This window comes from Odocoileus virginianus, chromosome 9 (assembly GCF_023699985.2).
Source record: "Odocoileus virginianus isolate 20LAN1187 ecotype Illinois chromosome 9, Ovbor_1.2, whole genome shotgun sequence".
NCBI lineage: Eukaryota > Metazoa > Chordata > Mammalia > Artiodactyla > Cervidae > Odocoileus > Odocoileus virginianus.
The window spans coordinates 33,436,454-33,455,530 of record NC_069682.1 but is presented as its reverse complement, the minus strand read 5'-3'; the positions used below and the strand labels follow the sequence as shown (position 1 = coordinate 33,455,530).

Genomic DNA, 19,077 nt, shown 5'->3' with positions numbered 1-19,077 from the left:
AGTTCTTCATGCATGTGTCAAGCCTTCTGTAAAGATTTTTCCAGTTGCTTTGAGAATCGCTGACGGCACAGATGGAGGACTTAAGGAAGCTTTTGTAAGCCAGTGTCATTCTACAACTCTTCCCCTTCATTAGAATTCTAAACTGTATTTCTAAATGTAGAAAAGAGTCTGTAAGTTGTCAACAACTTATAACTAATTTAATTAGATCATCCTAATACGACAACTGCAAATTCGCTAACTGAAGATCACAAACGACCTTGAAGGAATACTAGGATTAAAGCAAGATGTCATTTTAGATTTACAGAACTGCTGATAATCTAAACTAAACCTAACAATCCAAACTAATATATGAAAATAAATTGGTGTAGTAAAAACTAAGCTTTGCTGGATCTTGAAAAATATTGGTTCTTTAAATAACTGTTTTCAGTAATGTTTATCCCCAAATAAGCAGTAAAGGCTCTATTGTGTAGTAACTAAAAGCAAGGGCTCTAGTGTTTGGCTCAGTCTCGAATCCTGCTAGCCCTGTGATCTAGTTGTTTAACCTCATTAAGCCTTAATTTCCTTATGTGCAAATGAAGATAATAGCAATTTAGAATTGCTTGACCTTCCAATAAGCCAGAGGATACAAAACAGCATCCTGCAAACAATGAATATGATGACTGGGTTTTTTAAATTCAGGTAATGAGATTATAAAATGAAAACATAAAAGTAGCAAGATTAAAATTTACATTGGCCTGACACCTAGAAGGAGGCCATGTGGTTTAAATTTGGACCACAGCTGCCTAATAACGGAAAATATACCGCATTTACATTTTTCAGAAATCAGAAGAACCACACAATGTGTTTAAACTCACTTTTTAGAGCATTTCCCCCCTACCCCGTTCTCTATAAAGCAAGATCAGTGATTTAAAAGCATATTTTAACATATATTAACATGAAAAACAGATACTGTAAACATTTGAAAAACTGGCTCACTTCAATTCTTAAAACCATTTAAATTGCTGATTCACATTACAGAATAAAGAAAACAAGCTTGCCAAATTCTTCGTGATGAAACCCAGACTATAAAATTCTATTAAAGCTTTCTAAATTAGCTTTTTAATTATCAAAGTAAATATTAGTATAAAAATATTCACCATCAAAAAGACTATCTTGGACCAAGTAATGGGGTGCAGTGTCTTGAATTCTGTTTTATGTTACAAAGGTTGACATGGTGAAAATATGCATACAAATCCATACAGAGATCCTCTCTGTGTTAATTAAAAATGCGATGGCAGTTATTTTAAATACCAAGTGAAAATACAAATCACTAAGCTAAAAATAAGACTTTTAAAAAGGGAAAATCAAGGTTTCATTAACACACATCTCTGAAGTTATTTTCCCTAATAATTTTAAAAGGTAACACTGCTTTGTTTTCATAAGCTATCCTAACAATCCAGATTCAGATTCAACTACATAAAAGTTTTCCTCGATTCAAACACAAAGAAAATAAAAAACAGACCACATATAATTTAAAAAATGCATTCAATTAGTAAACTTTTGTTCTGCTGCTGAGAAAAAAAGGAAAAATGGTTATAATTTGTAAAGTGTATGCACACATATTTCTACCATTAGGACAAAACGTATGTATGCAGGTATTTATTATAGTGTGTATGTATGTAATTTAAGTTCTTTATGCCATAAATCACAATTTGTATGGTACAGATTACCTAACTACAGAAATACACATACTACATAATCTATACCATGCAAACTACAACTTTCTTCAAGCCTTAAAGAATTTACAATGTTTCAATTTCATAAACCACATACAGCATATAATAAATCGATTTATGCTTATAACAAACATCCTATTAAAACTAAAAACCACCTTACATTTCACATCAAAACATCCTTCTGAGTTGATGCTGCAGTCTTCCACGTATGCCATAGATAGAAGATTTTATCGTAGCATTTCTCACCTTTTATTTCACAGTAAACACTCAAGATAATTTTTTCCAAAAAATGTATTATTTAAGAAATATATGCTACAAGGTAATTATCTTCTCAGAACACATACAAGTATATCAATAAAAAAAAAGTGGCTTGATAAAATCTCAACGGGGAAAATGGTTAATATTCTGTGGAACGAAGCGGAGTTGCTGGGTTTAACTTTCAAACTGAGTTAAATTTCTGTAGTAATCATGATATTTTCTTTGGCTAAACTTACTGAAAATGCTTTGGAATTTGTCAGAACCCAGTTGTGATTATTACTGACTGTTGTATGGAATCGATTTACTACAACACAAAAATACCAGCTGTTACAGTATGTCCTGAGAGGGATTACCGAATATTCTTAAATTGAAGTTCAATCCATCTTTCCATTAAAAAAAAGAGAGAGAGAGACCCGAACGCCAGGAACGAAACTGCGGTGTCAAGTGCACCTGAAACATTTACAATCCCCAACAGAACTATTACAACCCTCCTTTAAAAGGGCTTATTTTTGAAATTTCATTATTCCAGTCATACCTTGCTTCTATATATCACACTGTATCAGGTTCTGCTGGCATCAATCGTGTGGAAACAGTGAAATATGTGACGGTCTAGAGCCTACAACGTTCAATTTCTACCCGCCCTGGGCAACCCTTTGGGGCTCCCAGGCCTCTTGTGACATCTAGTGGTCAACCGCAGAAGTGCAAGTATCTGTAGCAGAAAGCTTTCTGAGATTTCCATTTAAAAAAAAATTGTCTTAATTGCATCCAGTGAAATAATTATCTGAAAAGTTTTTGTTAACGTGCACACACACTCCTGTGTGTCTCCTCTAATACAACACCACTTCACTTCGAAGACACCACGTGTGGTTTTCTACACATCAAGCGATCCTGTGACCCAGCTGGGTGTCCTTCAATCTAACTCAGTTCTGACACCATCTATCTGGAGACAGCGTCAGACCCCACAGGGTGAGGGCTCAGTCCTATAGAATGAGCCCCCTTCTGATGTCGATATCAAATCCAGGTTGCCACCTGTGCTTCTGACAAATCAGAGGTTCCCACAACCCCCTCAGGTTCCGAACTCAGGGGAACGTTTGCTTATTAGATTGAGGGTGGGTGCTCAGTCCTGTCCGACTCTTTGTAGCCCCATGAACTGTAGCCCGCCAGGCTCCTCTGTCCGTGAGATTCTCCAGGCAAGAATACTGAAGCGGGTTGCCATGCCCTCCTCCAGGGAATCTTGCCAACCCAGGGTTCGAGCCCTAGTCTCTTGTGTCTCCTGCGCTAGCAGGCGGGTTCTTTACTTAATGCCACCTGGGAAGCCCACTTATTACATTACTGGTTAGTTATAAAAGGAAAGAATAAGGACCAGAGAGAAGAGATACACAGGGAAAGGTGTGTGGGGCGGGGAGCGGAGTTCCCATGCCCTCCCCAGGAGCAACGTCCTTCCCAGATCTCCACGTGTCTTCCAACCTGGAAGCTCTCCAGACCCTACACTTTTGGGGTGTTATGGAGGTTTCATTACACAGGCATGGTTGATTTAATCCCTGGCCTTCGGTGACTGAACTCACTCTCCAGCCCCTCTCTACTCCCAGGAGGTCATCTGGTGGGACTGAAAGTTGCAACCCTCCAATCAAGGCTGGTTCCCCAGCAACCAGCTCCATCCACAAGGGCTTCCCAAAAGTTACCCCATTAACACAAAGGTATGACTGAAAGTAGTTAGTAAAAACAAAAGACACTTTTATCACTCTTATCACTTAGGAAATCTCAAGGGTTTCAGAAGCAGAAAGGGTTACATAGACACATGTTTATTATAAATCACAATATTTCACACACACACAGTTATTAACACAGATGAACAGGAAATCAAGTGCCAGACCTAATTTTCCAAACTCATGTCCTCTCTATTTGGAGGAGTATTAAAGAACATGAAAATGTTTAATTAACTGCCATCATAAATAAACTAATAATCATAACAATATCTCATAATTTCAAGAGACAATAACTGTGCCCGGTAATCCATCTGTAAATTACTTCATGATCACAGGTACTTTCAAGTTACACTTTCAAAACCTAATAACAGCGAAAAAAGAGTAAACTTTTTCTTTTTTTAACAAATCTGACATTAAAAAAAAAATTCTACCTGTAGAGTTGCATTAGGCAATGCAAGCAGCACACTGGTATCTGTTACATTATTCAAACTTTCATAAATTATAATTGTTAGAAAATAAAGGAAGCAATGTATATAAGCGGCATTAATCTGCTTACAGAAAATGGCATTCAAACCTTTTATGCCATCAGTTCTCACAGTGTGGTCTGCAGACCCCAATGGTCTCTCAGACCCTTTCAGAGGCGTTCTTTGAAATCAAACTACACTCATAAAAATATCAAGATGTTATTTGCCTTTTGCACTGTGTGGACATTTGCACAAATGATGAAAAGCACTGGTGGATAAAACCACTGGTACTTTAGCACAAACCAAGATGACAGCACCAAACAGAAACTATTCATCCTAGTTATTAAGAGTATTCTTCCCTGCTAAGCACTTTCATTACCAAAAAAAAAAAGAAGCAAACAAAAAGGCTGACTTTAGAATGCCCTTCATGAAGTAGTAAAAGTAATAACTGACCCTTGCTGCTGCTAAGTCACTTCAGTCGTGTCCGACTCTGTGCGACCCCATCCCTGGGATTCTCCAGGCAAGAACACTGGAGTGGGTTGCCATCTCCTTCTCCAATGCGTGAAAGTGAAAAGTGAAAGTGAAGTCACTCAGTCATATCTGACTCTTCGCGACCCCATGGACTGCAGCCTACCAGGCTCCTCTGTCCATGGGATTTTCCAGGCAAGAGTACTGGAGTGGGGTGCCATTGCCTTCTCTGAACTGACCCTTGAGGCATTGCTAATGATAACGTATAAACATTCAAGCATAAAAATACTGGGTTGGCCAAAATGTTTACTCAATTTTTTCCATAAGATGTTACAGAAAAACCCAAATGAACAATTTGGCCAACTCAGTCAAACTTTATAAAACTTGTGTCCACTATAGGTTGTCATTGCCTTGCAAGGCACTGTGTTAACCAAAATCCTGGAACTTGTTCCTACTCTGTACAGGTACATCAGCATCTGCAAACCTCCAGGCTCTTCCGAAAAAATCAGTGGAGATAAGAGCGAAAGTGATTTTTTTTTGGTATTCTGTTTCAACATTTGGATAGTGAACCAGTATATTTTTAAAATTTTTAATGCATAATATTTTTTAAATGTGTCAATAAAAGATCCATTCAGGGACTTCCCTGATGGTAAAGTGGTTAAGAATACACCTTGTGAAGGAAATGAAATAATTAAACTTGAATTTTAAAAAGTTAAACTGTTTCTCTAAAAAGATACTCTACTTAAACTATTCTAAGACATTTTGATAAAAGCAAGATGAAGTATTAAAAAAAAAAAATCCACCTTGCAAGGCAGGGGACTCAAATTCAGTTCCTGGCTCGGGAACTTAGATTCCACACGCTGCGGGGCAACTACACCTTCACACCTCAACTACTGAGCCCTCAGAGGCCACTAGAGAGTCTGTGGACCGCAGTGAAAGATCTGACACGCCGCAACTTAGACCCAACACAGCCAAATAAACAAATTTTAAAAAATAATTCAGTTCAGTTCAGTCACTCAGTTGTGTCCAGCTCTTTGTGACCCCATGAACCGCAGCACGCCAGGCCTCCCTGTCCATCACCAACTCCCAGAGTTCACCCAAACTCACGTCCATCGAGTCAGTGATGCCAGGCAACCATCTCATCCTCTGTCGTCCCCTTCTCCTCCTGCCCCCAATCCCTCCCAGCATCAAAGTCTTTTCAAATGAGTCAACTCTTCACATGAGGTCGCCAAAGTATTGGAGTTTCAGCTTCAACATCAGTCCTTCCAGTGAACACCCAGGACTGATCTCCTTTAGGATGGACTGGCTGGATCTCCTTGCAGTCCAAGGGACACTCAAGAGTCTTCTCCAAAAAAGCATCAATTGTTCGGCCCTCAGCTTTCTTTATAGTCCAACTCTCACATCCATACATGACCACTGGAAAAACCATAGCCTTGACTAGATGGACCTTTGTTGGCAAAGTAATGTCTCTGCTTTTTAATATGCTGTCTAGGTTGGTCATAACTTTCCTTCCAAGGAGTAAGCATCTTTTCATTTCATGGCTGCAATCACCATCTGCAGTGATTTTGGAGCCCAGAAAAATAAAGTCAGCCACTGTTATATTATTTAATATAATTAAAATAATTATATTGTTTAAAAAAAAAGGATCCATTCAAAATGCAGGATATACCATCAGATTGGAAAATCCCAGTATGATACATCTGTTTATATATTTTCAGATTCCATATTGCAACACTGAAACTACCACAAGTCAAGCTGTGATGTACAGTTGACCTTGAACCACAAGGGGTTTGATCTGCACGGCGCCACTGGCACAGATTTAAAAGGACCACAGGACCTACAGTTGATTGAATCCATGGAGACAGAAGGCCAACTACAAGTTATAAATGGATTTTCAACTTCATGGATGGCTATCGTCCCTAAACCTCACACTGCTCCAGGATCAACTGTAGTAACAAAGAACAGCTACAATTAACTGAACAGCTTATTAAAATACACAAATCTATGGCTGGGAAAGGGAGGAGAAAGGTTGGTTTGTCTTCATCCTTCAACCAAAACAAAGAGCAAAAATGGAAAGTAGACACAGATCTAAGAACGTAACTGTCTCCAATTAGGCCAGGCACTAGAAGAATCTTCAATTCACTCATGCTTCGTTTTTGGAAAAATAGTTATTTTTCATAAAAACATAACTTATGTTAACACGCGGCAAGTTTAATATAGTTCTTTTTAAGTGAATTGAAACCAGGTTTTTAAATTTAATTTCCAATATGGTAAATATCAATATACTAGACATAAACAAAATTCCTTGGGGTCTTCAATAAGTTTTAAGAGTGTAAAAAAGGTCCAGAGACCCCAAAGTTTGCAAACTGCTCCACATGGCCCAAGCAGGCAAAAATGTTCCACAAGAGGCAGACAGTAAACAAACACTTTAGACTCTGTGGTCTCGGGCTCAACACAGACAATATGCAAATGATGGGTGGGATCCTGCTCCCAAGGATAAATTTATTTTCAAGAGAGCAGAGGGTCAGATTTGCTGGCAGTATCCTACACATTACACCCTATGTGTCAGTGACTTTAGAGGCCAAGAGTAGCATGATTTCTGGCAACAATATTATTGGTTATTCTTTAAGTATTCAAAGAAAGTCAGTTCAAATTTTTGTCAATTTTTTACTATGCAGAAATGGATCCAAAATAAAAGATATGAAATTTTAGACTACACAGTTCCTAATCAGAAACCTAAATCACATTTCAATTTTGTCTATTCCAAGAATCTTAGATTTTGTCAGTACACATAGACAATAAAAAAAAATATGCTTACCACTGACAATGCATTTGGTGCCATATGTATGAAACTATGCTTTATATAACCAAAAGCAAAAAACAGGGGGAACACTTAAAAAAAACTTAAAACATCCTCACGTTTTACCAAGTCACCAGGGTTCAATTGACATGCAATACAAAACTTAACATATCACAAATGGAAAGGAAAATGCAAAAGCCACAGAAAAGAGGGCTTCCATTGAAAGCATCCTATAAACCTTTGTAGGCAAAGGTTTGGTTTGACTATACGGACCTTTGAAAGCTAGGGTTTTTCCAGTAGTCATGTACGGATGTGAGAGCCGGACAATAAAAAAACAGCTGAGCACCAAAGAATTGATGCCTTCAAACTGTGGTGCTGGGAAACACTGAAGGCAGGAGGAGAAGGGGATGACAGAGGATGAGATGGTTGGATGGCATCACTGATTCAATGGACGTGAGTTTGGGCAAACTCCAGGAGATTGTCAAAGACAGGGAAGCCTGGCGTGCTGCAGTCCATAGGGTCACAAAGAGTCGAACACGAATGAGCAACTGAACAACAACATAAAGCTTTGACAACTCAGAAGAGGAAATGTAAGAAACACTGCTTTCTAACCCTCAGGTGAGGACACCCAGGTTTCAAGTCTGTCAGGAAAATCAAAGAAGCCCCAGGTCACCTGCTGGAAGGGGCATCAGGGCTCTCATGGGAGGCACTGCCTATCACTCACCCATCTGCCCCAGGTATAAGGAATGAACTGCGCTCACCAGTTGTGACCTCACTCCAGATGACCCAAACTATCCACCATAACCAGTGCCCCATGACCCATGTTTATTCTCAGATGGTCCTCAAGGAAAACCAGCAGCCTTTCCAGCTGTGCACAGTCCCAGCCCCACGGTAAAACCTCTCTTTTGATGATGACCTTTTTTCATTATATTTATCTTCTACCACCCTGACTCAGATGGTAAAGAATCTGCCTGCAAGACAGGAGACCTGGGTTCGAGCCCTGGGTCAGGAATATCCCCTGGAGAGAATGGCTACCCACTATAGTATTCTTGCCTGGAGCATTTCATAGACGGAGAACTCTGGCGGGCTATAGTCCATGGGGTCACAAAAGGGTGGGACATGACTGAGCGACTACTACGCACACACACACAACTAAAAAGTCTTGGACAGTCTTCAAGATTACATCATCAACCAAGAAAAAACCACCTTTGTTGCATTTAACTCTTTCCTCTAACTGGCAGGGGCAGGAAAGAATTGATCATTTCTGACTTGCATTTTCCTTGCATGTGTGTGCATGCGTGCATAGTCGCTTAATCGTGTCCAACTCTTTGTGACCATTTTCCTGGACTAATTCTCAATTCCAGACCCTTCCCAAAATTCCACCAGCATTCCCTGAAGTCCCCTCTACTGGAGAAACCAGCCATTTTGGACCATTAAGACACATCAGTTGGCTTATGTCCCCCACTAGACTTCTTTGAGGCTGGAGCCTGTATCACCATACCTCCCCTAAAACTGCAAATAGCCCCCATCAGAAGTGCTTCTCTGTGTGACCAGCTCCAACCTGCTAAGGGCTCAAGAGCTTCCAGAACTCTGACCTGATGCTTCAAGGTCAGTGTAACTTCATGATTTTAGTACAGGGAGACAGGACAGACTAAAGATGAGACGGTAGATTGGACACAAGACAGACCTCAGATCAGAGTCCAGCCCTGCCTTCCAGGTGGACTCCAAAATCTTGGCCAGGCTACTTAATGAAATGAGATTAAATGCAATGACAGAAGTAGAACACCTAGCCCATAGGAGCTAATCAACACATGACAGTTTTCATGTGTACTTTTCAACCACACTTTCATCACTCTCTACTTCTCATTTCCTCTAATCTAGCCAATATTTAAGGCCCTATAGTGAAAAGACGACAGACTTTTGTGGGAGACAGTCCAGTCCCCTGATTCTACCCGTTCCTACATGCACAACTTACAAGTATGAGAGCTTGGGAAATCAAATAAAACCAAAGGAAAAAATACAGACACACACACACATATATATAAATGTGAGTGACAGACACCACTGAATGCACTCAATTTCTCAGACATTAGGTTAAATGCTCAACATGTCTCATTTAATTTTCACAATAATTTCATAACATGCACTGTTATCGGTATCTTACAGATGAGGAAATAATTCTGAGCCACTTGCTCTAAGCCACAGCTTGAGGGGATTCTAACGTCAGTGTGTGAGACTCCAAAGGGCAGGTTGGTAACCACACTACACAAGCCATCTCTTCACTCTTAGTTAATCCACTTCATTCAGTCCCCTCAAGTGGCAGAGAGAAATCATTTCTAGGACTCATTATGTCTTGTGATGACTAAATAAAAATATCTGAAGCACTGGGAACATAGCAGATGCTCGAATATTAGCTTCTCCACTCCCTCAGTCTTCCCCTTGATATCCTTTTATTTTATCCTCTTTATTTACAAGTAAGAAAGCTGTCCTTCTCAGATCCACACCCTCACTTGCTCGAGTCACCTAACGACATGACTTCTCGGATGGATCCTGACGCCTTGACCTGTAGTAACATGGAGGCAACAGGCTAGTTACTTCCAGGAAAATGCAATTAAGAGCCTCCATGAGATTTGACACCTCATCTTTCACAAGCTTCCAACGTTCCAGACACCAGCATCTCCATCAGCCCACTTGCCAAGCAGAGGACAGCATGGAACAGCACCCCCACCAACACATGATGGACAGATAGCAGAAGCAAGAGACGAACGTGCTACTGGACTGCTTGCTACTGAAGCACAGCCAAGCCACTCCTGATGGATAAACTCATCATGTGCAGAAATCAATGGCATAATTTCTAAATAACATAAATCATGTAAGTACTTACACTGCTATTTACAAGGTACTAATTAATATTGTGTGGTTCAAAACAATAGTGCCTTAAAATGTAGCCTGCTAAGAACATCTGAAATGAATCTGGACATTTAAAACATGATTTCATAGGTTTATTGATAACAGAAATCACATAGATTGTATACTGCTGTCAGTTTCTCAGGCCTGCAACAGAGACATCAAAAAAATAAGCTTTCCAAAAATCAATTCTTATATGCAAAATATTAATTATGTCATAACACCAATGCTAACTGTATTTTCTAAGTAAGGACAGGACCAAAGAGTTAAACTAAACACACAAGGGTTAATACACATTTATATGTACATTTTTAAAGCCACGATAGTGATAAAACATCTAACTCAAAAACCCTCTTTATAACAATTTTGTACTAAATTTTCCTCCACACTCTTAAAAGAAACCCTCACATTATTGCACATGAGATTTTGTTCACGTTCCTTTTAACATTCTCATCTGCTTTGCTGTTGTTCAGTCACTCGATTGTGTCCAACTTTTTGTGACCCCATGAACTGCAGCACACCAGGCCTCCCTGTCCCTCACCATCTCCTGAAGTTTGCCTATGTTCATGTCCATTGCATCAGTAATGCCATCCAGCCATTTTATCCTCTGATGCCCTCTCTCCTTCTGCCCTCAATCTTTTTCAGCATCAGTGACTTTTCCAATGAGTCAGTTGTTCACATCAGATGACCAAATTACTGGAGCATCAGCATCAATCCTTCCAAGGAGTATTCAGGGTTGATCTCTCTCATGGGATTGACTGGTTTGATCTCCTTGCAGTCCAAGGGGCTTTCTGGAGCCCTCTCCAGCACCAAAGTTCAAAGGCATCAATTCTTTGGCACTCTTGCCTTCTTTATGGTCCAGCTCTCACAACCATACATGACCACTGGGAAGACCACAACCTTGAATATATGGACCTTGACTATCTAGACCTCATCTACTTTAATGATACACAAAAAGCTGAAAACAAAGAGAACAACCCCCTTAAGAATAATTCAAAACCCTAATGTTATATTGTACAGAAAAGGTGAAACCTACTATTGATGAACAGAGTACCTGTTCTGGACTGGCCCTTCAAGTATTAAAGAACAGAGAATCTCACACCTGGAGTCAGTGATACCTCAGGGTAATTAACTGAGCATTTCTTTGTTCACATACCTTTTAATGTTATTTTCTTCAACTACTTCAACATTTAAACCATTAATATTAGTTGCAGGAATCTACTGACTATATTTTGTAAATTTTTAATCTGCATGTCACAGCTCTGAAAAGAATTGTTTTCCTTTCCAGAGTGAAATGAATGCATAGAAAAGGGGGGAAAAGCTAACATTTCCAAAATTTCATGTGAGGATGGAACAAAAATTAAGTTGCTAAGGGAAGTAACATGTCAGTCATTGTTCAAAAACCACGGTTTACCCAAAAGAACATTCCACAGAGCTCTGCAAAGCCTTTGAGTGGACTTGCAGACACACTGTCTTATATGAACACACTCTGGAAGATACAATGTGATAAGGAGAAACTCACTTTATGATTCATTTATGTCAGGAAATCTTAGGGTTAGAGGGCAAATATGAAGGAAAAAAACAGCCCATGCAGAGACAGAAAAAAAATTTTAAAGGCCATGGGGAGACCGGCTGTAAGACACTTCCTACATGTGTGTTTCTCAGGGGAGACAGGTCCAGGTGGGAACAGCAAATGACACAGACTCTGAGCACAAGGGCACAGCTATTGGGCTGCGTGGGTCTTTCCCCAAATGGCATCTTAGTAGACTCCCTCGGCCACCCTTTCCAGAATCTCCACGCATGCACCTCCCCCTTCACTTAATGTTTCTTCTCTGTGCTCATCACCATGTAATCACTGTAATTATCTAGTCTACTGTCTTTCCCACTGGAATATCAGCTATAAGAATTCCCAGTTGGAGAAGGAAATGGCAAGCCACTCCAGTATTCTTGCCTGGGAAATACCATGGACAGAGGAGCCTGGCAGGCTACAGTCCACGGGGTTGCAAAAGAGTAGGACACAACTTAGTGACGAAACAACAACAAGCAGAGGTAGAACTTGAACCCAAATAAAGTTCTATGTCTTTTCTACAAAAAAAAAAAAAAAGAATTCCCACTGTCTTAGAATAGTGTTTGCCAGTATACAATAATAGGTGGCTCCCTAATGTTTGTTGAATTAAAGAATGAATGAGTCAACAGTGGATCCACTGTCAATTCCTGCTATGATGATATTTTGTTTTGCTTTTTATTTTTAGTCTATTTTATTTTTTTATTGGAGTATAGCTGATTTACAATGTTGTGTTAGTTTCAGGTACAGCAAAGTGATTCAGTTACACACAGATAAATATTCACTCTTTTTTTCTATTCTTTTCCCTCTGGGCCATTACAGAATATTGAGTAGACTTCTCTGTGTGTACAGCAGGTCCTTATTAGTTATCTATTTTATAGATAGCAGGGTAGGTATCATAGGCCTCTGCCCACCCGCTTCCTAGTTTTCCTGCCCAAAGGGAGAGTTGCTAGTCCCACTGATCATGATGTGAAAGTTACTAGACCAGAGTCGGCCAATTTCCTGTCTTCAAAGGTCAGCACTGATGCCCAGGGTCCACTGGCACTTCCGGCTCCCCACGATACAGCACCCTGATGCAAGCAGACGGTGCAGGTGCCGGGGCCTGGTGTGTGCGCACTGCCCCCTTCGCGGGTGAGTCAGATGACACTCGCACCCGCGGCACATCTGCCTTCTCACGCCAACTTCCACCCATCTGGGCCGTCAGCACCGTCCACGGGCCTGGCCCTTCTTCCTCCTCGAGGGGAAGGCTGGCCCCCTCCTCTGCTGGGAGAAGCGGCCTGGCCACGGCCTCAGCCAAGAACACTGGCCTCTGCAACCGCTGAGCATGCTTGACATTTTTTCTGATAAGAAAAAAAAAACTTTTGAAAGTTTCTATTTAAAATGTTAAGTGTTCACCATATATCCATCTCCCAGTGTCTCAAAAGGAAAAGCAGAAAATGCCAGGGAACCACAAATTAACCATTAAACCAAGCCTTTGGGCCCTCCTGCCACCTCTTACAGGATATAACAGAACCTGTCATTTTACCCCCAAATCCTAAACTTTCCAGGTTTTATCTCCCTGGACATCTCTCCCCTGAAGCCATTCTGGAGAGATGCTTGCTGATATACTGAGAAGGTCCAGTAAAGACATCGGCAACTTACTCTCAAATACTCCAGGAGAGAGAAAGAGGGGAAGTGAGAGGGGAGAGAGAAGAATGAGGATCACATAAGGTAGACATGTGGGTATTCACTGTACTGTTCTATCTTCCTGTATGCTTGAAGTTTTGTGATGAAGTTTCTTTATAAACAAACCAAGTACATTATTCAGCTCCTCAGAACTCGCTCTGTCCGTCTGTCTGTCTGTCTCTCTCTCTCTCTCTCTCTGGGACCCTACTTAGCAAATGCCTGACCCTCCAACTGTTCTGTCCCCACCTCCACCCCTCCTGCCCGCTGCTGCCAGCATCCTCTTTCTAAGATACTTACATAGTCGGGTTACTGCTGGGGGGGAAAAAAAAAAAAAAACTATCCAAGGACTCAACTCCACGTTCATGATAAAGTTTAAATTCCAAAAATGGTATCAGCCTTCTGTTCTTACCAGTTTCTTTCATTGCAAAGCACCACACAGACGCACTCTAATTTTCTGCACACCCCATTATTTCCTGCCTCTGTGGACTTGCTCACTCCAGATCTTCTGCCCACTTCAAACTATGGGTTTAATATATACAATGGAACATTACTCAGCCATTAAAAAGAATGAAATAATGCCATTTGTAGCAACACAGGTGTAGAGATTGTCATACTGAGTGAAGTCAGAGACAGAGAAATATCATGACACCCCTTCTATGTGGAATCTAATAAGAAATGATACAAATGAACTTATTTACAAAACAGACTCACAGACTTAGAGCACAAACTTACAGCTGCCATTGGGAAAGAATGGTGAGAAGGGATAAGTAGGGAGTTTGAGAGGGACATGTACACACTGCTATATTTAAAGTGGATAACCAACAAGGACCTCCTGTGTATCACAGGGAACTCTGCTCAATGTTATGTGGCAGCCTGGATAGGGAGGGAGTTTGGGGGAGAATGGATACATGTGTACATACAGCTGAGTCTCTTTCCTGCTCACCTGAAACTATCGCAAAATTGTTAATTGGCTATGCTCCAATATAAAACAAAAGTTTAAACAATAAATTTTTTAAAATGCTCCTAACAGTAAAAATAATTTGGGTTTAATCAAATATCCATCATCACAGTGCCTAATAATGACCAGTAACAAAAATTATTGTACAAAGGACAAGAAAGTCTAAAGTGCACATTTATTCACACCATTCAGCAGTTCCTTTCAAACTCAGCAGAGGGTGCCATAATTTCACTTTTTTAAAGGAGAATTTAAGTCATATTAACAAAAGCAGCTTTCATAACTTCAGCTCTGTAGCAAGCCCTAAAAATTACATTTCTAATAAATTAGAAATTTGAAAATGAAAATAAACATCCAATATTTATGTAATGTGAACAAATGCCTTTTTTTCCCCCATTTAAGAAAGAAACCACACGATAATACACCAAAATTCTAAATGTGTCTATACCCTCTGAACCAACAACTTGACTTCTTTGTAGGAATTTATCTGAGGGAATGAACGAGTAGGCAACAATGGATCAGTCAATTGACACTGAAGTTCGCTGGGGAAAAGGTCCGCGTTTTCAAGGACAGTATCTTCAGGGCAGTTACTGCTGCATCACCCAGCATCACCATGGACCAGACTTAACACACAGTGTCCCGACCTGACTCCAGCGTATTTGCACCAACACAGGCAGCCCCTGCTCCTCTCTACCTCTTCATTCAAGCCTTGGCAGTTTGTTTCGCTCTGGGTCTTCTGGTCTATAGATTCCTAAACCAGTTAGTTCCTAACCCATTTTCAGTTCTGGTTTTGCAATTGCAGAATTTTTACAACAGTTACACAAAGCAGACCAAGCGATTGTGTCCACACAACTGTTTGAGACATCACTTCCCAGCTGCTAAAAAGAGAGACTTGTGCTATGTCCAGCCCCGTGTCTGGGTTGTCTTCAACTGCACTGTGATGTCTTTGGATGAAGAAACTGTGACAATGTCTCTGAAAGATTCTTTTTACTCTGCCCTCAACCACTTGAGAATGTTTCTAAAACCATTAATTTCACAAAGGAGCCAAGATTTCTAACAGAAAAATCAGAGGTGTAGAGATTCTGAAAATCTTGCTAAACGTGTCTGGCGGTTCAAGGGCTGTCTTTCTTGCTCGTCTTGTGATTCAAGGGCTGTGTTTCTTTGCCCTAATCTCTGAGGATTAAATTGCTACAGACAGGAAAGAGGGAAAGAACAGGCCCAATAAAATAAAAAGTGACCATCTGGAAAGAGGAGAAGGGGACAACAGAGGATGAGATGGTTGGATGGCATCACCAACTCCATGGACATGAGTTTGAGCAAGCTCTGGGAGTTGGTGATGGACAGGGAAGCCTGGTGTGCTGCAGTCCACGGGGTCACAAAGAGTCAGACACAACTGAGCCACTGAACTGCTCTGGAAAGCAATGACATTGTTGTAACAGATGTCTCAGGGAGGGAGGGATTACCTAAAAGCATTGGGCATATGTCCTTAAGTACTAATTTTCCAAAGCTATTCCCAGGTGGCGCTAGTGGTTAAGAACCTGACTGCCAACACAGGAGATATAAGAGATGTGGGTTCAACCCCTGTGTCTGGAAGATCCCCTGGAGGAGGGCAGGGCAACCCACTCCAGTGTCCTTGCCTTGAGAATCCCATGGACAGAGGAACCTGGTGGGCTAGAACCCATAAGGTGGCACAGAGTCAGACATGACTGAAGTGACTTAGCACTCATGCACAGCGAACACAACTAATAAATACATCAGTGCTGAATTATCCTGAGTGAATATCTCATCTTATCCTTTTAAATATTAAGGATTCCTAGATTATATCTGAACTAGCAAATAAAAAGTGAGACTAGAGATAATTACTTAAAACCTACTCAATGGAATTATCCTGGGTGGAGATAATGTGTATTATGCAAAGAACCACAAAAAAGATTTATCTCAGACTGAAATCTGGGGCGGAATGCATCTGACTGAGTCATTCTGCTGCCTCTTCCTTCACTGGGTCATCAGCTACAAGCACAGGAATGCCAAGGAAAAGCAAGGTCAAACTTGCTGTCTTACTCACCGATGGTGCGTTTAGGCTGGGGATCCATGTCCCACCCCAGGGAGACCTCAGGGAGCCAGCCCATGGACTGTGTACACAGGGCAGCCTGTACAAAAGTCAGGGGTCCACACTCAAAGCCTCCACAAATCGCTATGTACCGCAGGTTTGAAAACCACTGAAAAAGGGCCGGAGACCTGGGGTGGGGTCGAGGGGGAGAGGGGAGGATTCCAGGAGGAATCTGCAACCAAACAACAAACATGAACTTTTTGCAACATGGAAACCGGAGAATCTTGAATTTTTAGCACTCCCCCCTTTTATCTGCAAATTATGGGGCTCATTCAAACTCAGTGCAAAGATTTTGGGGGGAAAAATGTATAGGAAAGACATAGGAACTCATTTTTTCTTAATTCTACAAATGTATTGTTGAAATGCTTGTTCCTGGTAGATTTTAACCAGCTAACAAAATTCTGATCCCAGAGCATCCCAGCCCAGAGAGATAATACCAGCATGCAGTCATATCTGTGGGTTAAACAACCAGAAACATTTCTGGGCATAACTAAGATGTATCCCAGAAAGTCTGTTGAGACGCACTGGGAGGAGGAGAGGAGAGGGAACAGACAGTAAACAGGACATTCCTGCCCAGGAATGTCACTTCTTTCAGGATGAGTGAAACGTCCCTCTGTACATAATCTGGCACTGATGGAAGACCACAGCCATCAGAACTGAGCCTGACCAAGGTCCATGGGGTATCAGGACTGGGAACAGTGTGGGGAAAAGTGAGCGACTGAACGACAATGTCTAGACAGGGGACAAGAGGGCAGGGGTGGCTCCCGGGGCAGGAGGAGGTGGCAAGGGTCCAAGGGGGCAGCTGAAGATGAACTGGGGACAGACATGGACAACCCAAGGACAACCTGCAACTCCCACAGACCGCTGCAGTACTGTGGTCCTCCAGACGATTTCTACAATAACATGCCCACGGAGTCCTGAGTTCTTAGCTACCTTTTAAAGAAAAGTCTGCTAATTCTAAGGATTCTAAGTACTTATTCAACCAGTCCATCCTAAAGGAAATCAGTCCTAAATACTCAAAGGAAGGACTGATGCTGAAGCTGAAACTCCAATACTTCGGCCACCTGATGCAAAGAACTGACTGATTTGAAAAGACCCTGATGCTGGGAAAGATTGAGGGCAGGAGGAGAAGGGGACGACAGAGGACGAGATGGTTGGATGGCATCACCAACTCAATGGACATGTATTTGAGTAAACTCTGGGAGTTGGTAATGGACAAGGAGGCCTGGCATGCTGCAGTCCATGGGGTCACAAAGAGTCGGACACAACTGAGCAACTGAACTAAAGTACTTATTCAATCCTTATATAATTAAAAACAAAAGGTTTAACACTACAGCCATCTTTCAAAACTTCACAATTTCATCATCAGTTTCAAGGCCTATTTAATCAATCATTTAACACATTTATGTAAGTATCTGATTTTCCTCTTCAAGAAATCAAAGATTTGAAATATAAATTCTATTCCACAATGCCTGGCACAGAGAAACTCATTAAATGTATGCTGATGGCTAAGACTCCATGCTTCCAATGTAGGGGACCCGGGTTTGATCCCTGGTCAGGGAACTAGGTCCCTCATGGAGCAACTGAAGATCCCACGTGCCGCAACAAAGGTCAAAGGTCAAAGATTGACCTGAGTGCTGTAACTAAGACCTGGTACAGCCAAATAAATAAGTATTTTTTTAAATATATGCTGAATGAATAAATGAGCAAGTGCACACATGCCCAAAGGTTTCCGGGTGACCACACCTGGTTAAGGTGAGGACTGGAGGTTTTCTGAGGCATGTCAGCCTGACCAACTGCAATGATAGAGATGGTTCTCAAGAAACTGTATACATTTCAAAATGCTCCACAATCCCATAGAAGGTTCTAGGCTCCATAGATGGACTCTAGCCCAAAAACACCCAGAGCAGAGTAAGAACTAAGTGACTCCCCTGGAAGTCACCTCCAGGTGTTAAAAAAGCAGCAAATGCAGTTCAGCGTTTCATGTCATGGCACAGATTGGGAATATTTTTCTGGGGTCCAGATGCCTGCTTTTGGGGAAACAAATCAACTATGCTTTCCTTATATCCTATAATTATGATCAGGAAACTGAAATATAAAGTATTAGGGAAGATATTACATAAAGAATTTATACAAAACACCCAAAGAAAATCTGCTCAGATTTTTTAATAAGCTTGTTTCTGTAAACAAACTTTCTTACACTGGGTTCTGAGCCTGTTGATGAAGCATAGATGAGCTCTTCATATTTCGGATACAGCCCCAACAATAATAAACTCTGTTCACACAAGGTAATAAAACATTTAAAATCAAATCCACAGAGTGAGAACCATTTACACACAGAAAAATTAATTCTTCTTATACTCAAACTCTTGACAAAACCTTTCTTTGGGTCTACTGACACTGACGTATGAAACAGTGAAATTGGCATACTGATTCCATTTCTTTATATAAAGACAAGATAAGGG

General features: G+C 40.9%; 1 protein-coding gene across 1 annotated transcript in view; it reads right to left on the bottom strand.

Annotated features, from left to right (window-relative positions):
- Positions 1-19,077, bottom strand: part of MPP7 (MAGUK p55 scaffold protein 7) — a 216,549-nt gene that overhangs the window by 162,174 nt on the left and 35,298 nt on the right. The gene's annotated exons all lie outside the window — the stretch shown is intronic.